Source organism: Oryctolagus cuniculus, chromosome 4 (genome assembly GCF_964237555.1).
Source record: "Oryctolagus cuniculus chromosome 4, mOryCun1.1, whole genome shotgun sequence".
NCBI lineage: Eukaryota > Metazoa > Chordata > Mammalia > Lagomorpha > Leporidae > Oryctolagus > Oryctolagus cuniculus.
The window spans coordinates 9,008,150-9,024,294 of NC_091435.1; the positions used below are offsets into that span (position 1 = coordinate 9,008,150).

Sequence of the window (16,145 nt, forward strand, 5' to 3'; positions counted from 1 at the left end):
GTATTGTGCAAGACGGTAATGGTTGTGAAGTTTTAAAGTTAAAATTAATACCTGTGTGCCAATCATTAAAACACTATTTAGTTTTCCCCAAAGGCCTCACTGATTGTTCAGGCCCTGAGTTTGCATCTGCAGGAGCAGCGTGTGCTGCCCGACACTGCCCTCTTATGGACTTGTGGTCGCTGCACTCCAGGGCGGGTGCATCAGTCCCTGGCTGCCATATCCAAGTGCCACATGGTGGAGGTCTCAAACAGCAGAGATCCATCCTCTCAGGGTTCTGGAAGCCACAAGCCTGAGGTTCAGGGATGGCAGGGCCCTGCTCTCTCTCCAAGCTCTGACCCAATCCTCCCTTGCTTCCCCCAGTGCCTGCTGCCTGCGTCTGTCCCTGGTGGGCCTTGAACGTGGCAGCAGAACTCCAAGCTGTGCCTCTGTCCTCACACAGCGTCTTCTCTCTGCAGCATCTGTGTGTCCTCTTCCCTTCATGTAAGGACACTTGTGGTGGGATTTGGGGCCCTCCCTAACCCAGCAGGCCCTCAGTGAATCTATTACATCTACAAAGGCCCCGTTACCCCCATGTCACACCTCAGCCTGGAAGAGGACGTGAACTTGGAGGACGCAAGACTGAATCCACTGCAGAGCCTCTCCTCAAAGTTTCCATTGCCTCCTTCAGTCGTGGTAGAGGTGCCTGGTCCTGGCTTGTTCATCATGGATTTTGTCTGTGTAGGTCTTGGACTTTTGAGCTACTGTAGCAAATACCTGAGACTGGACCTGTGTAAGCAATAGAGGTGTATTTATCACACTTCTGGAGAGTAGGATGTTCAAGACCAAGGAATGAGCAGGTTTCATCTCTGTTTATCTCTTCTGTTTTGCTTTTGAGAAAATCAGGTTTTTTCTTTTTTTTTTTTTTTTTTTTTTTTGGAAAGGCAGAATGGACAGTGAGAGAGAGAGACAGAGAGAAAGGTCTTCCTTTGCCATTGGTTCACCCTCCAATGGCCGCCGTGGCCGGCACGCTGTGACTGACGCACCGTGCTGATCTGATGGTAGGAGCCAGGTGCTTCTCCTGGTCTCCCATGGGGTGCAGGGCCCAAGCACTTGGGCCATCCTCCACTGCACTCCCTGGCCACAGCAGAGAGCTGGCCTGGAAGAGGGGCAACCGGGACAGAATCCGGCGCCCCGACCGGGACTAGAACCCGGTGTGCTGGCGCCGCAAGGCAGAGGATTAGCCTAGTGAGCCATGGCGCCGGCCGAAAACCAGCTCTTTATTTTGTTGATTTTTTGTTTGAATGTCATTTATTTCTGTTCTGATCCTTATTATTTCTTGCCTCCTGTTAATTTTTGGTTTGCCTTTTTCTTTTTAATGGAAAGTTTTGGTCCAGCGCTGTAGCGCAGTGGGTTAATGCCCTAGCCTGCACACGGCAGACTCATAGAATGACAAATGCCCTAAACAGCATACTGGCCTCAGAATTAAAGAGTACTGTCTTCAAACAACACTTTATACTTTGTGTGTCTATGTGGGTGCAAACGATTGACATCTTTACTTAGTATATAGTTGATCTTCTGTATATAAAGATAATTAAAAATGAATCTTAATGAAGAATGGGATGGGAGAGAAAAACCTGACTCTGGGGGGGGTGGTGGTGAATTAACAGGAGATTAGGACCTAGTGAATTTGTGGTGCTACTGAACTGAGACTGTGAAAAAAGAGACGGTGGGAGAGAGAACACACGGAATTCACGTGAGTGCTCTCCAGAGATGGTACAATTCCCTAACTTTGGCAACCCAGTGGGAGACTGAAGGAGAATTTGAGCCCACACTGAGGGCAGTACAGATTCCCTGTGTGGTCCTTGGGAAAGAGCTTCCGATCTCTGGCTCCTGTGGGTATATCATTTGCCTGCTAACTACCTCCAACTTTGTTCAGCTGTGTGGAATTACTTCCCTTTTGAATCAAAAAAGAACCCCTAATAAACACGACCAAAAGAGATCCTCACCACGACACGTTGTAATTAAACTCACCACAGTGAAACATAAATATCCTAAAATGTGCAAGAGAGAAATGTCAGATTACTCTCAGAGGATCTCCAATCAGACTCACAGCTGACTTCTCATCAGAAACCCTACAAGCTAGGAGGGAATGGCAAGATATAGCCCAGGTACTAAGAGAGAAAAACTGCCAGCCCAGAATATTATATCCTGCAAAGCTCTCATTTGTGAATGAAGGTGAAATAAAGACTTTTCATAGCAAACAGAAATTGAAAGAATTTGTCACCAGTCATCCAGCCATGCAAAAGATGCTTAAAGATGTGTTGCACACAGAAACACGGTCATCAATATGAAAGAAGGTAAAGGAAGGAAACCTCACAGCAAAAGATCACAGGGAATTCAAAGCATATATTAGAACTTATCTTTGGCAAATGGCAGGGCAAAGTTACCACTTATCATTAGTCACATTGAACATTAATGGCCTGAACTGTCCCGTTAAAAGACATCGATTGGCTGATTGGGTTAAGGAACAAAACCCATCTATTTGCTGCTTACAAGAAACACATCTTTCCAACAAGGATGCATACAGACTGAAAGTGAAAGGCTGGAAAAAGATATACCATGTCAACAGAAATGATAAAAGAGCGGGCGTAGCCATCTTAATATCGGACAACATAAACTTTACCACAAAAACTGTTGAGAAACAAAGAGGGACACTATATAATGATTAAGGGGTCAATTCAACAGGAAGATATAACAATTATAAATGTATATGCACCTAATTACAGGGCACCGGTTGATTTAAAAGATTTGTTAAGGGACTTAAAGGGAGACTTAGACCCCAATACAATAGTACTGGGGGACTTCAATACTCCACTCTCAGAAATAGATCAACAGGACAGAAGATCAACAAGGAGACAGTAGATTTAAACGACACTATAGCCCAAATGGATCTAACAGATATATAAAGAACTTTCAATCCTACAGCTAAAGATTTTACATTCTTCTCAGCATTCTCTAGGATTGACCACATACTAGGCCATAAAGCCAGTCCCACCAAATTCAAAAGAATTAGAATCATACCATGCAGCTTCTCAGACCATAAAAGAATGAAGTTGGAAATTAGCAACTCAGGAATCCCTAGAGCATATGCAAACACATGGAGATTGAACAAGATGCTCCTGAATGAACAATGGGTCATAGAAGAAATTAAAAGAGAAATCAAAAATTGTCTGGAAGTAAATGAGGATAACAGCACAACATACCAAAATTTATGGGACGCAGCAAAAGCAGTTTTAAGAGGAAAGTTATTTCAATAGGTGCCTATATCAAGAAATTGTAAAGGCACCAAATAGATGAGCTTTCAATTCACCTCAAGGATTTAGAAAACCTACAGCAAACCAGACCAAAATCTAGTAGGAGAAGAGAAATAATTAAAATCAGAGAAGAAATCAACATTATTGAATCCAAAAAAAAAATTACAAAAAATCAGCCAAACGAGGAGCTGGTTTTTTGAAAAAATAAACAAAATTGACACCCCATTGGCCCAACTAACTAAAAAAAGAAGAGAAAAGACCCATATCATTAAAATCAGAGATGAAAAAGGAAACGTAACAACAGACACCACAGAAATAAAAAGAATCATCAGAAATCACTACAAGGAATTGTATGCCAGCAAACAGGGAAACCTATCAGAAATGGATAGATTCCTGGACACATGCAACCTACCTAAATTGAACCAGGAAGACATAGAAAACCTAAACAGACCCATAACTGAGACAGAAATTGAAACAGTAATAAAGGCCCTCCCAACAAAGAAAAGCCCAGGACCAGATGGATTCACTGCTGAATTCTACCAGACATTTAAAGAAGAACTGACTCCAATTATTCTCAAACTATTCAGAACAATCGAAGAAGAGGGAGTCCTCCCAAATTCTTTCTGTGAAGCCAGCCTCACCTTAATTCCTAAGCCGGAAAAAGATGCAGCATTGAAAGAGAATTACAGACCAATATCCCTGGTGAACATAGATGCAAAAATCCTCAATAAAATTCTCGCCAATAGAATGCAACAACACATCAGAAAGATCATCCACCCAGACCAAGTGGGATTTATCCCTGGTATGCAGGGATGGTTCAATGTGCGCAAAACAATCAATGTGATCCACCACATTAACTGACTGCAGAAGAAAATCCATATGATTATCTCAATAATGCAGAGAAAGCATTTGATAAAATACAACACCCTTTCATGATGAAAACTCTAAGCAAACTGGGTATGGAAGGAACATTCCTCAATACAATCAAAGCAATCTATGAAAAACCCACAGCCAACATCCTATTGAATGGGGAAAAGTTGGAAGCATTTCCACTGAGATCTGGTACCAGACAGGGATGCCCACTCTCACCACTGCTATTCAATATAGTTCTGGAAGTTCTAGCCAGACCTATTAGGCAAGAAAAAGAAATTACAGGGATACAAATTGGGAAGGAAGAACTCAAACTATCCCTCTTTGCAGATAATATAATTCTTTACTTAGGGGACCCAAAGAACTCTACTAAGAGACTATTGGAACTCATAGAAGATTTTGGCAAAGTAGCAGGGTATAAAATCAATGCACAAAAATCAACAGCCTTTGTATACACAGGCAGTGCCTCGGCTGAGAAAGAACTACTAAGATCAATCCCATTCACAATAGCTACAAAAACAATCAAATACCTTGGAATAAACTTAACAAAGGATGTTAAGGATCTCTATGATGAAAATTAAAAACCTTAAAGAAAGAAATAGAAGAGGATACCAAGAAATGGAAAAATCTTCCATTTTCATGGATTGGAAGAATCAACATCATCAAAATGTCCATTCTCCCAAAAGCAATTTACAGATTGAATGCGATACCAATCAAGATACCAAAGACATTCTTCTCAGATCTAGAAAAAATGATGCTGAAATTCATATGGAGGCAAAAGAGACCTCGAATAGCTAAAGCAATCTTGTACAACAAAAACAAAGCCGGAGGCATCACAATACCAGATTTCAGGACATACTACAGGGAAGTTGTAATCAAAACAGCATGGTACTGGTACAGAAACAGATGGATAGACCAATGGAACAGAATAGAAACACCAGAAATCAACCCAAACATCTACAGCCAACTCATATTTGATCAAGGATCCAAAACCAATCCCTGGAGTAAGGATAGTCTATTCAATAAATGGTGCTGGGAAAATTGGATTTCCACGTGCAGAATCATGAGGCAAGACCCCTACCTTTCACCTTACACAAAAATTCACTCAACATGGATTAAAGACTTAAATCTATGACCTGACACCATCAAATTATTAGAGAGCATTGGAAAAACCCTGCAAGATATAGGTACCGACAATGACTTCTTGGAAGACACTCCAGAAGCACAGGCAGTCAAAGCCAAAATTAACGTTTGGGATTGCATCAAATTGAGAAGTTTCTGTACTGCAAAAGAAACAGTCAGGAAAGTGAAGAGACAACTGACATATTGGGAAAATATATTTGCAAACTATGCAACTGATAAAGGGTTGATAAGCAGAATCTTCAAAGAAATCAAGAAACTCCACAACATGAAAACAAACAACCCACTTAAGAGATGGGCCAAGGACCTCAATAGACATTTTTCAAAAGAGGAAATCCAAATGGCCAACAGACACATGAAAAAATGTTCAAGATCACTAGCAATCAGGGAAATGCAAATAAAAACCACAATGAGGTTCCACCTCACCCCAGTTAGAATGGCTTACATTCAGAAATCTACCAACAGTAGATGCTGGAGAGGAGGTGGGGAAAAAGGGACACTAACCCACTGTTGGTGGGAATGCAAACTGGTCAAGCCACCATGGAAGTCAGTTTGGAGATTCCTCAGAAACCTGAATATAACCCTGCCATTCAACCCAGCCATCATCCCACTACTTGGAATTTACCCAAAGGAAATTAAATTGGCAAATAAACAAGCTGTCTGCACATTAATGTTTATTGCAGCTCAATTCACAATAGCTAAGACCTGGAACCAACCCAAATGCCCATCATCAGTAGACTGGATAAAGAAATTATGGGACATATACTCTATAGAATACTATACAGCAGTCAAAAACAACGAAACCCAGTCATTTGCAACAAGATGGAGGAATCTGGAAAACATTATGCTGAGTGAATTAAGCCAGTCCCAAAGGGACAAATATTATATGTTCTCCCTGATCGGTGACAACTAACTGAGCACCAAAGGGGAAACTTGTTGAAGTGAAATGGACACTATGAGAAACAGTGACTTGATCAGCTCTTGTCATGACGGTTGATGTACAATGTAATACTTTATCCATTTTAGTATTTTTTTTGTTCTAGTACCATTGGTTGAACTCTGTAATTAACACACAATTATTCTTAGGTGTTTAAATTTTAACTGAAAAGTGATCCCTGTTAGGAATTTGGAAAACATTATGCTGAGTGAAATAAGCCAATCCCAAAGGGGCATATACCGTATGTTCTCCCTGATAGGTGACAACTAACTGAGCACCAAAAAGGAAACCTGTTAAAGTGAAATGAACACTATGAGAAACGGTGACTTGATCAGCCCTTGCCCTGACTGTTGATGAACAACTTAATATTTTATCCCTCTTAGTATTTTTTTTGTTTGTTCTACTTGAATACTGTAATCAATACACGATTCTTCTTAAGTGCTGAAACTTAACTGAATAGTGATTGCTGTTAAATATGAGAGTGGGAATAAGAGAGGGAAGAGATGTGCAATTCGGGACATGCTCAAGCTGACTTACCTCAAACGGTAGAGTTAGAAACATACCAGGGGATTCCAATTCAATCCCATCAAGGTGGCACGTACCAATGCCATCTCACTAGTCCCAGTGATCAATTTCTGTTCACAATTGAATGATAGGACTAAGAACCAAAGGGATCACATAAACAAGACTAGTGTCTGCAAATACTAGCTGATAGAATAAAAAAGGGAGAGAACGATCTAACATGGGAAGTGAGACACACAGCAGACCCATAGAATGTCAGATGTCCTAAACAGCACTCTGGCCTCAGAATCAGCCCTTAAGGTATGCGGATCCGGCTGAAAAGCCCATGAGAGCATTTCAGGCATGGAAAGCCAAGGCACTCTGGGGAAAAAAAAAAAAAAACCTAAATGAAAGATCTCTGTGAGTGAGATCCCAGTGGAAAGAATGGGTCATCAAAGAAGGAGGTACCTTTCTCTGAAGGGAGGAGAGAACTTCCACTTTGACCATGGCCTTGTTGGTGAATTCAGGGGGCTTCCATAGCCTTGGCAGCTCATGACAAGAACCTAGGGTGATTACTGATGCCATAAACAAGAGTGTCAATTTGTAAAGTCAACAACAGGAGTCACTGTGCACTTACTCCTCATGTAGGATCTCTGTCCTTAGTGTGCTGTACATTGAGATTTAATGCTATAACTAGTACTCAAACAGTATTTTTCACTTTATGTTTCTGTGTGGGAGCAAACTGTCGAAATCTTTACTTAATGTATGCTAAACTGATCTTCTGTATATAAAGAGAATCGAAAATGAATCTTGATGGGAATGGAAGGGGAGAGGGAATGGGAAAGGGGAGGGTTGCGGGTGAGAGGGACGTTATGGGGGGGCATTGTAATCCATAAGCTGTACTTTGGAAATTTATATTCATTAAATAAAAGTTAAAAAAAAAGATGGGATGGGAGAGGGACTGGGAGGTGGGACGAGAGCTGGAGTGGAAGGGCAGGTATCGGGGGAAGAACTGCTGTAATCCAAAAGCTGTACCTAAGAAATTTATATTTATTAAATAAAAGCTTTCTAAAAAAAAAAGAAAAAAAGCCCTGGCCTGCAGTGCCGGCATCCCATGTGGGCACTGGTTCAAGTCCCCGCTACTCCACTTCTGATCCAGCTCTCTGCTATGGCCTGGGAAAGCAGTAGAAGATGGCCCAAGTCCTTAGGCCCCTGCACCCATGTGGGAGACCCAGAAGCAGCTCCTGACTCCTGGCTTCGGATCAGTGCAGCTCTGGCCATTGCAGTCATTTGGGGGAGTGAACCAGCGGATGGAAGACTTTTCTCTCTCTCTCTCTAACTGTTTCAAATAAATAAAATAAATCTTAAAAAACAATTTAAAGTTTCGTTTATTTTTTTTTTTGAAAGGCAGATTGTCAGAGGGAGAGTTGGAGAGATGCTGGCTCATGCCCCAAATGGCCACAACGATCAGAATTGGGAAAGGCCAAAGCCAGGAGTCAAGAACTCTGTCCAGGAGTTCCATGTGAGTGGCACAGGTCAGATACTTGCGCTGTCACCAGCTTCTTTCCCAGGTGCATTAGCAGGAAGCTGGATTGAAATTTTGAAAACAGCTCGAGAATTGATTAGGAAACGCAGTTATTATCAGTGTATAATGAGTTTTGGGATAAAAACCATGACAGATTCATCACACCAGTATGATCAGACATAAATGTTACATCATTCAGAACATTCGCATCAATACCACATCAGTACCAATAAAAGTTAAAGAAGATTCAGCCTCACTCTGTTATTTGACAACACTACAAATGCGACCCAATATTCCAAATAAACCTGATTAGTTTACATCTCTTCAAAATGAGAGTTACATCTTTTGAGGTTCTACAGCTCAGTGAGAAAATCTCAAAACTGACTTTTTGTCAAAAAGACTTAATGTAAAACACTGCTCTTGAGGAAGCCGGGGAATAATGTCAAAAATGGTTTCCAGCTGTGCCTGTGTCTGCACGTGGCCTCTTCTCTGTGGAGCATCTGTGTGTCTGCTTCCCTACCTGTAAGGACACTCGTCATTGGAGGTAGGGCCCTCCCTAGCCCAGCAGGACCTCATGTGAACCAGTTACACCTGCACAACTGAGTTGAAAGGGGGTGTGAGGTTTTGGAGGATGTAGCTGAATCCACTACAGAATCTTAGCTTAATGTTTCTATTGAGTCATTTCAATTGCTGTAATATATGCTTGGTTGGTTTATCATGAATTCTCATCTGTATGTGTCTTAGCCTTTTTGTGCTGGTATTAAAAAAATAACTGAGATTGGATAATTTATAAACAATAGAAATATATTTCTTACAGTTCTAGAAGATAGGATGTCCAAGATCAAGATGTTGGCAGGTTTGGCTTCTTGTTTGTTTTGTTTAATTTTTCAGAAAATCTGATTTTTGTTCTTTTGATTTTTTTTTGTTGTTGTTATATTTTTGTTTCATGCTACTTGGATCCTTATTAATTCTTGCTTCCTGTTTATTTTGAGTTTAGCTTGTTGTTGCTTTTCTAAGTCCCTGACATACACTGTTAAATTTTTTAAAATCTGGCCGGCGCCACAGCTCACTTGGCTAATTCTCCACCTGTGGCGCCGGCACCCCGGGTTCTAGTCCTGGTTGGGGTGCGGGATTCTGTCCCGGTTGCTCCTCTTCCAGTCCAGCTCTCTGCTGTGGCCCAGGAAGGCAGTGGAGAATGGCCCAAGTGCTTGGGCCCTGCACCTGCATGGGAGCCCAGGAGGAAGCACCTGGTTCCTGGCTTCGGATTGGCGTAGAGCTGGCCATAGCAGCCATTAGGGGAGTGAACCAACAGAAAAGGAAGAACTTTCTCTCTGTCTCTCTCTCACTGTCTAACTCTGCCTGTCAAAAAAAATTTTTTTAAATCTGGAATCTTTCTATTTTTAAAATCTACGCACTTAATGCTATAAAATTCAATCTGAATACTGCTTTATTGTATGCACTGATTTTAACATGTTGCATTTTCAATTCCATTTGATTGTATACATTTTTTATTTTCTTTTTCACTTGTTTAATGATCAATTTGTCATTCAGTCATGTTTTCAAAATTCTATGTATTCATGAATTTTGTTTCTCTTGTTGCTCAGAGCCTAGAGTTTTTTCTGGGTCTCCCATGCGGATGCAGGGACCCAAGGACTTGGGCCATCTTCTATTGTTTTCTCAGGCCATAGCAGAGAGCTGGATTGGAAGTGGTGCAGCCAGGTCTCGAACCGGTGTGCATATGGGATGCTGGCACTTTAGGCCAGGGCATTAACCTGCTGCACCACAGCGCTGACCCCTCCAGTGGAATCTAACATGAAGTGCTTGTGCATACAGGGCAACAGACCTTGAGGGATGCTGATCTTGAGTATGGGACCAGAGCCAGCAGTACAAACGAAGTAGCCATCTACAGTTCAGGTCCCATACAACCATAGGGCCTTGTCCTCCCGCCAAGGACCTTGTTGACTCTGGTGCATCTCCTCTGTGGGTGCTCCCTTCAACCACCCTCTCCAGCACTGGCACACTGTGGTTTGCTTCTAGACTTTGCATTACATTGAAGTATCTTTCTGGAGATTGAGAGAAGCAGAGACTTTGGAGCAAATGACTTTCTCATTCTTGTATTCACCTTCTCAGAATCATTGGCTGTAAACTATATGAAAGAAAGAAATCAAGTTGAAGCTCATAAAATGCCTGATTTAGTGCTTCCTGAATATTACAAAATGGGCTATGGAAGACCTTCTGTAATAACACAAGAAAAATCTGATTACAAAAAAAAGAAACAGGTTTATTAGAGACTTACCATGCCAAGGATGACCCTAGTTGAATAAATTCTATCCAAGGATGGCCTTGGGGCCTTAAGCTATTGAGGCTTATGTTTGGATGGTTAGTAGGCAGAAGTTAGCAATTAATATCTGCTCTTGGGTTGGTCAGTGTTAGTTAGTCATGTAGGAGAGTTGCTGAGATGGTTTCTACTTGAACAGTTGATCTGTGAGCTGATCTGTCTAAAATACCGAGTCCACCCAGCTAACAGTTGCCTTAGCTATTTGTGTTGAACATTCTGTCTCTGTATTTCACATTTTTACTTTTCACTTAGTTTATCTGGATGGCAAGCTATACCCATATTTTCTTATTTTTCTCAGTCCTAAGTTCCCAATCACACTTCAACCATGCCTATTAGACAACATCTTTGACTCACATTACTGGGTTAAGTACCTTGGCTAAGATGGGGGTCACTATTTTCAATAGATATTACACATTCATGTTTTGGTCAAAAAGTCATCTGAGAAAATACAGCAGTATTGTAGAACTAGTTAAAGGTCACGTTAATCTTTAAACCATGCATTTGAGCCTGGCGACGATGACATTGAGTTTGTAGTCTACATTTATGCAAGGAATCAAGTATGTACAATATATACCAAGAAAACAGTCCCAAACACAATGGTAAGAGCCTGCAGAACCAAGCGTGGGGGTATCAACAAGATTGCCAAATTTTCTGAAGTCTTTGTTTTGCATACGTCTTTAAGATCAAAGATCTGGAGCCAGGACCGTGGCATAGTAGGTAAAGCCGCCGCCTGCAGTGCCAGCATCCCATATGGGCACTGGTTCAAGTCCCAGATGCTCCACTTCTGATCCAGCTCTCTGCCATGGCCTGGGAAAGCAGTCAAAGATGGCCCAAGTGCTTGGGCCCCTGCACCCACGTGGGAGACCTGGAATAAGCTCCTGGCTCCATGCTTCGGATCAGCTCAACTTGGCTGTTGCGGCTAACTGGGGAGTGAACCAGCAGATGGAAGACCCCCCCCCCCTCTGTCTCTCTGCCTCACCTCTCTTTCTCTCTGTAACTCTGGCTTTCAAATAAGTAAATAAATCTTTTTAAAAAAAGATCAAAGATCATACAAAGACTGTAGATTCTGGCTAAAACTTTCAGAACTATACTGAATAAGAGTGGTGACCAAAAAAGACACATATCAAGTAAGAAAAAAAAAAAAAAGAAGAGACTGTAGGGATGGGAGTGCAACATTCCTTCTCTAAGATGGTACATTTATGAACTGAGAAGTTAAGAGAATGATTCTGTTCTCAGCCAGTCTCTGTCCAACCCTGTGAATTTCTTAGACATGGGAGACTTCTGGCCTTAATTGTACTCTGAATCTGTCAGCTTCAGAATCAAAGCATATAGGGATGGGGTCAGGGCTGTGGCTCAGGGGGTTAAAGCCCCCAGCCTGCAGTGCCAGCATCCCTTATGGGCGCCAGTTGGAGTCCTGGCTGCTGCATTTCCAATCCCTGCTAATGCTCCTGGGAAAAAGCAGTGGAGGATGGTCCAAACACTTGGGCCCCTGCACCCACATGGGGGACCTAGAAGAAGCTCCTGGCTCCTGGCTTCAGCTTGGCTCAGTCATGGCTATTGAAGGCATTTGGAGAGTGAATCAGCAGATGAAAGATCTCTCTCTCTCTCTCTTTTTCTCTCTCTCTGTAACTCTGCCTTTCAAAGATATAAATACATCTTTAAAAAATGCATGTGGGACTTTTGAGCCTCTTTTGGGACCAGGGACAGGACTCTGAGCTTGAGCTTAAGCAGAAATCTTCCTCAGGGCATCTGTTCAAGAGACTAGTCCTCCACCTGCTCAACAGTCCCACGCCATCCTGTTGCTTCCCAAGCTCTCCTAGAAAGTTCGATTGAAGTGCTCTTTGCTTTGGAAGCTACTTACATTTCATGTTAATGGAGAGAGAAAAAGTCCCATTCTTTGAATGACTTGATAGGAAGTCTTATCTGCCATCTATAAAATCATGCAGAAGTTAAGTCCTATGATTTGAAAACCACCTGACTCGGTACAAGGAGTTGGTACTGTAGGAAACTGTGATGCTCGAAGGAATGTAGTGTCATTCCAACAGTTGATTAAATTATGTTTTGGTCTTGGAGTGACTGGGGTACAGACAGTGGTCAGGAGAGGGGCCCAAACTGATGACATAGAGGGAAGACAGCAAGCATTTATTTGCTATCCAGGGAGAAAGGAAATAATAGCCAGGCAAATAAGGAAGCAATGTATGACACGTATGGTATTCAGCTGTTCAGGCATTTGAGATCTAAAGCACTGTCTAGGGTGGCAGCTGTCCACTTCATGTTGATCTGAAGGAGGTAGGGTACCTGTTTCCTTCCTACAGTGTCTGCTCCTGGGGGATTCCCAGGAATCCCAGTTGGAGTTCTGCAGTTCAGCTGGCTTCCATTCTATGGAACCTTGGTGTTCTCCCCACTGGGTGAGGTGATGCCAAGCAGGCCTCCTTTGTAATTTGGCCGTAATGTGGTGGTCGGTGAGAACTGTTCTTTTCTTCAGGTTTGGAAGCTGCCTTCGCACGATGTCTCTTTCAGACTTTTCCAAGTTTCAGATCATATGGGCAGTGACTAGGGAGATGCCAAGAAAAGGCTGCCATGTACTTGGAAGGATACGATTGAGAACACTGCATTGTCCCCTGACAAGCTTAAGTGCTAACTTTTTGAACAGGGCATAGTCTGAGATTGCAGGAGATATTCAAAGACACATAATCTGTCCAGTTATCAACTCATAAATGGGGAGTCGATTATCCCACGAAGGAGCTGATGTCTTGTTCATTAAGGCCACAAGCAGCCCCTTAGAGTACATTGACAACTTCAGTTGCAAAATATCCTTTGCCCTATTGATGTGTCTTCAAGATTCCGAAAGGTACAAGTAATAAAGTCTTTAATCAGCAAAGTTTTGCAGTTACTCAGTTGCAACTGCAGTGATTTTTGAATTTTTCTGTGAGAGGAAAGATGGGTTGAAATTCCGCAAGGAAGGAACATAAAATGGTCTTTTAGCTAGTACAGGAACTGCTGCTTTGACAAAGAAGAATCTGCACCCATCTCAAGAAGCAGCAAAACATGACCAGAATATATTTGCAATGTACCAGAGGGAGCAATCACATTAAGTCCATATGGGAATGCTCTGAGGGGTCCTGAACCCCAGCTTGTGTCCTTGTCTCCTGCTTAGTTTTCTCAGCATTTTGGTGGTAGCAGATGAAGCATGAACCAGAAACATCTCCATAGCTTCAGGAGAGATTCCTCACCAATGCCGATCAAGAACAGTCACAATTTGTCCTACCTGGAGGCATCAGTTCATGGCAGAATCTTCCAGGGTTCGATTCCAGGTCTCCTGGTACCAACAGCCTGTCCTGAGTATGAGAGGTCATTTTCTTACTCCATGCAGCCAGATCTTTCCTGAGGTCTCTTTTCCAGTTTCTGAGATGCTTCTTGACTTTTGACGCATTCATGTTTCTAGACATTCCCAGTACGTGGCTATGAGAAGTTTTAAGGGCCATGATGCTAGTAAGGGCCATCTACTTGGCAGTATTCACCCCAAAATTTGCTGTTTTAATTCAACAATCAGTGTCCAACCTGGACTTCCCATGGGACTTTGGAATACCTCTGTTTGAGGTATAGATGGTTCCAGAACCGGGTGAACAAAGGTTAAGCAATCAGGAGGTTATCTTTCTGCAGACAGAGGAATAGGGATCTTGCGGCTATGGCTGTGGATTAAACGGGTGAGGCAGAAAGTAAGAAAATGTCACGGGAGCTCCGTGTGTCCAAAGCAGTGCTGCATATGCTCAGTGAGCAGTGTGCTCGCATAGCACAAGGACCGTAATTACAGCAGCCCTCAGGGTAAGCTGCTAGAGGTCTCCAGACCCTTGGCTGATGGTGTTGTCCTGAGACAAGGAAGACAGATGCAGTAACCACCATCCAACAAAGTCACTGGAATTTGGAACAGTCTTCCATAAAGCCCTTCAAGCGGCTAAGTGTTACTTGTAAGGTTATGAGGGGAAAATGTTTTTGTAATTCCCTTATACATTTCCAAAGTAGTACTTGAAGTACTACAGGAGTACCCTTGATCTAGACACAGTTGTTGTTCTGGTTTCTGTTTACAAAAATGAAATTACTAGGAGGAAAGGGAGAGCCTTCTTAGAGGACAAAACTTGTGAACTTCAGTTTTAAAATACAGGCTGCATTTGTGTTTGGGGTGGGGCAGGGGGACTACTTTTCATTTCTTTAAGTCTGAAATTCACTGGTGAATGGAGGAAGAACATGAGTAGGGTCCCCACACATGGAGTGACTGTATGGAAGGGCGGGAATGGACGGCACATGTCTTGATGCCCACCGCCTCCCACTGGATGCTTGGCGGTGAACAGGTGCTTCCCAGCACCACCAGAGATGGCGTCAGCCTAGATTACTGGTACTAATGAGAGCAGACACCTTGCAAGTCCATGTGCTAGACACTGTTTACAACACTAATACATGCATACCACCCTACTATCCCCCACTTAATAGTAGAGAGAATTGAGACACAGCAAGATGGAGTCATTTTATCCAAGATCATGCACTAAGGTGGGAGAACCAGGATTTTCCCCATGTTTTGTAAGTTTCTTTTTAAGATTTTATTTATTTATTTGAGAGGTAGAGTTACAGATAGTGAGAGGAAGAGATGAGAGAAAGGTCTTCCATCTGCTGCTTCACTCCTCAAATGGCTGCAACAGCTGGAGCTGTGTCGATCTGAAGCTAGGAGCCAGGTGCTTCTTCCTGGTCTCCCACGTGGGTATAGGGGCCCAAGCACTTGGGCCATCCTCCACTGCTTTCCCAGGCCACAGCAGAGACCTGGACTGGAAAAGGAGCAGCTAGGTCTAGAACTGGTGCCCACATGGGATGCTGGCGCCGCAGGTGGAGGATCAACCTAGTGCGCCACGGCACCAGCCCCTTGTAAGTTTTAAATAAACAAAAATGTAAAAGAATAGTATAATAAAGATGCATAACTGACCGAGGCCTGGCAACTGTGAGAATTCCAAACTTGACTTACATGTTCATCTCTGTGTACTCTGCTGTGACAAGGCAATGTGTCAGACCTCAGGAATGTCATCCCTACACAACACATTTAAATCCAGGAGACTTAGTAATAATTCCTTGATCTCTAAGTAGTTTAGGGCTGAGTGTTTCATACAGATGCCCTCTCATGTCACATGAGTGACATCTGACATGGCTGTTTCCCACAATGATTTAGGCTTAAGAAACCAAGACATTGGGTTAAACCTGCAGTGCTCGCATCCCATATAGGCGCTGGTTCGAAACCGGGCTGCTCCAATTCTGATCCAGCTCCCTGCCGATGGCCTGGGAAAGTAGAAGATGGCCCAAGTCCTTGAGCCCTGGCATCTGCATGGGAGACTGAGAGGAAGCTCCTGGCTCCTGGCTTCAGATCAGTGCAGCTCTGGCCGTTGCCGCCAATTGGGGAGTGAACCAGCAGATGGAAGACCTCTCTCTCTCTCTCTGCCTCTCCTCTCTGTGTAACTCTTTCAAATAAATAAATAAATCTTAAAAAAAAAGAGAGCAGAC

At 42.8% G+C, this 16,145-nt stretch overlaps 1 protein-coding gene across 24 annotated transcripts in view; it reads left to right on the forward strand.

Annotated features, from left to right (window-relative positions):
• Window positions 1-16,145, forward strand: part of SETD4 (SET domain containing 4) — a 109,681-nt gene that overhangs the window by 46,547 nt on the left and 46,989 nt on the right. The gene's annotated exons all lie outside the window — the stretch shown is intronic.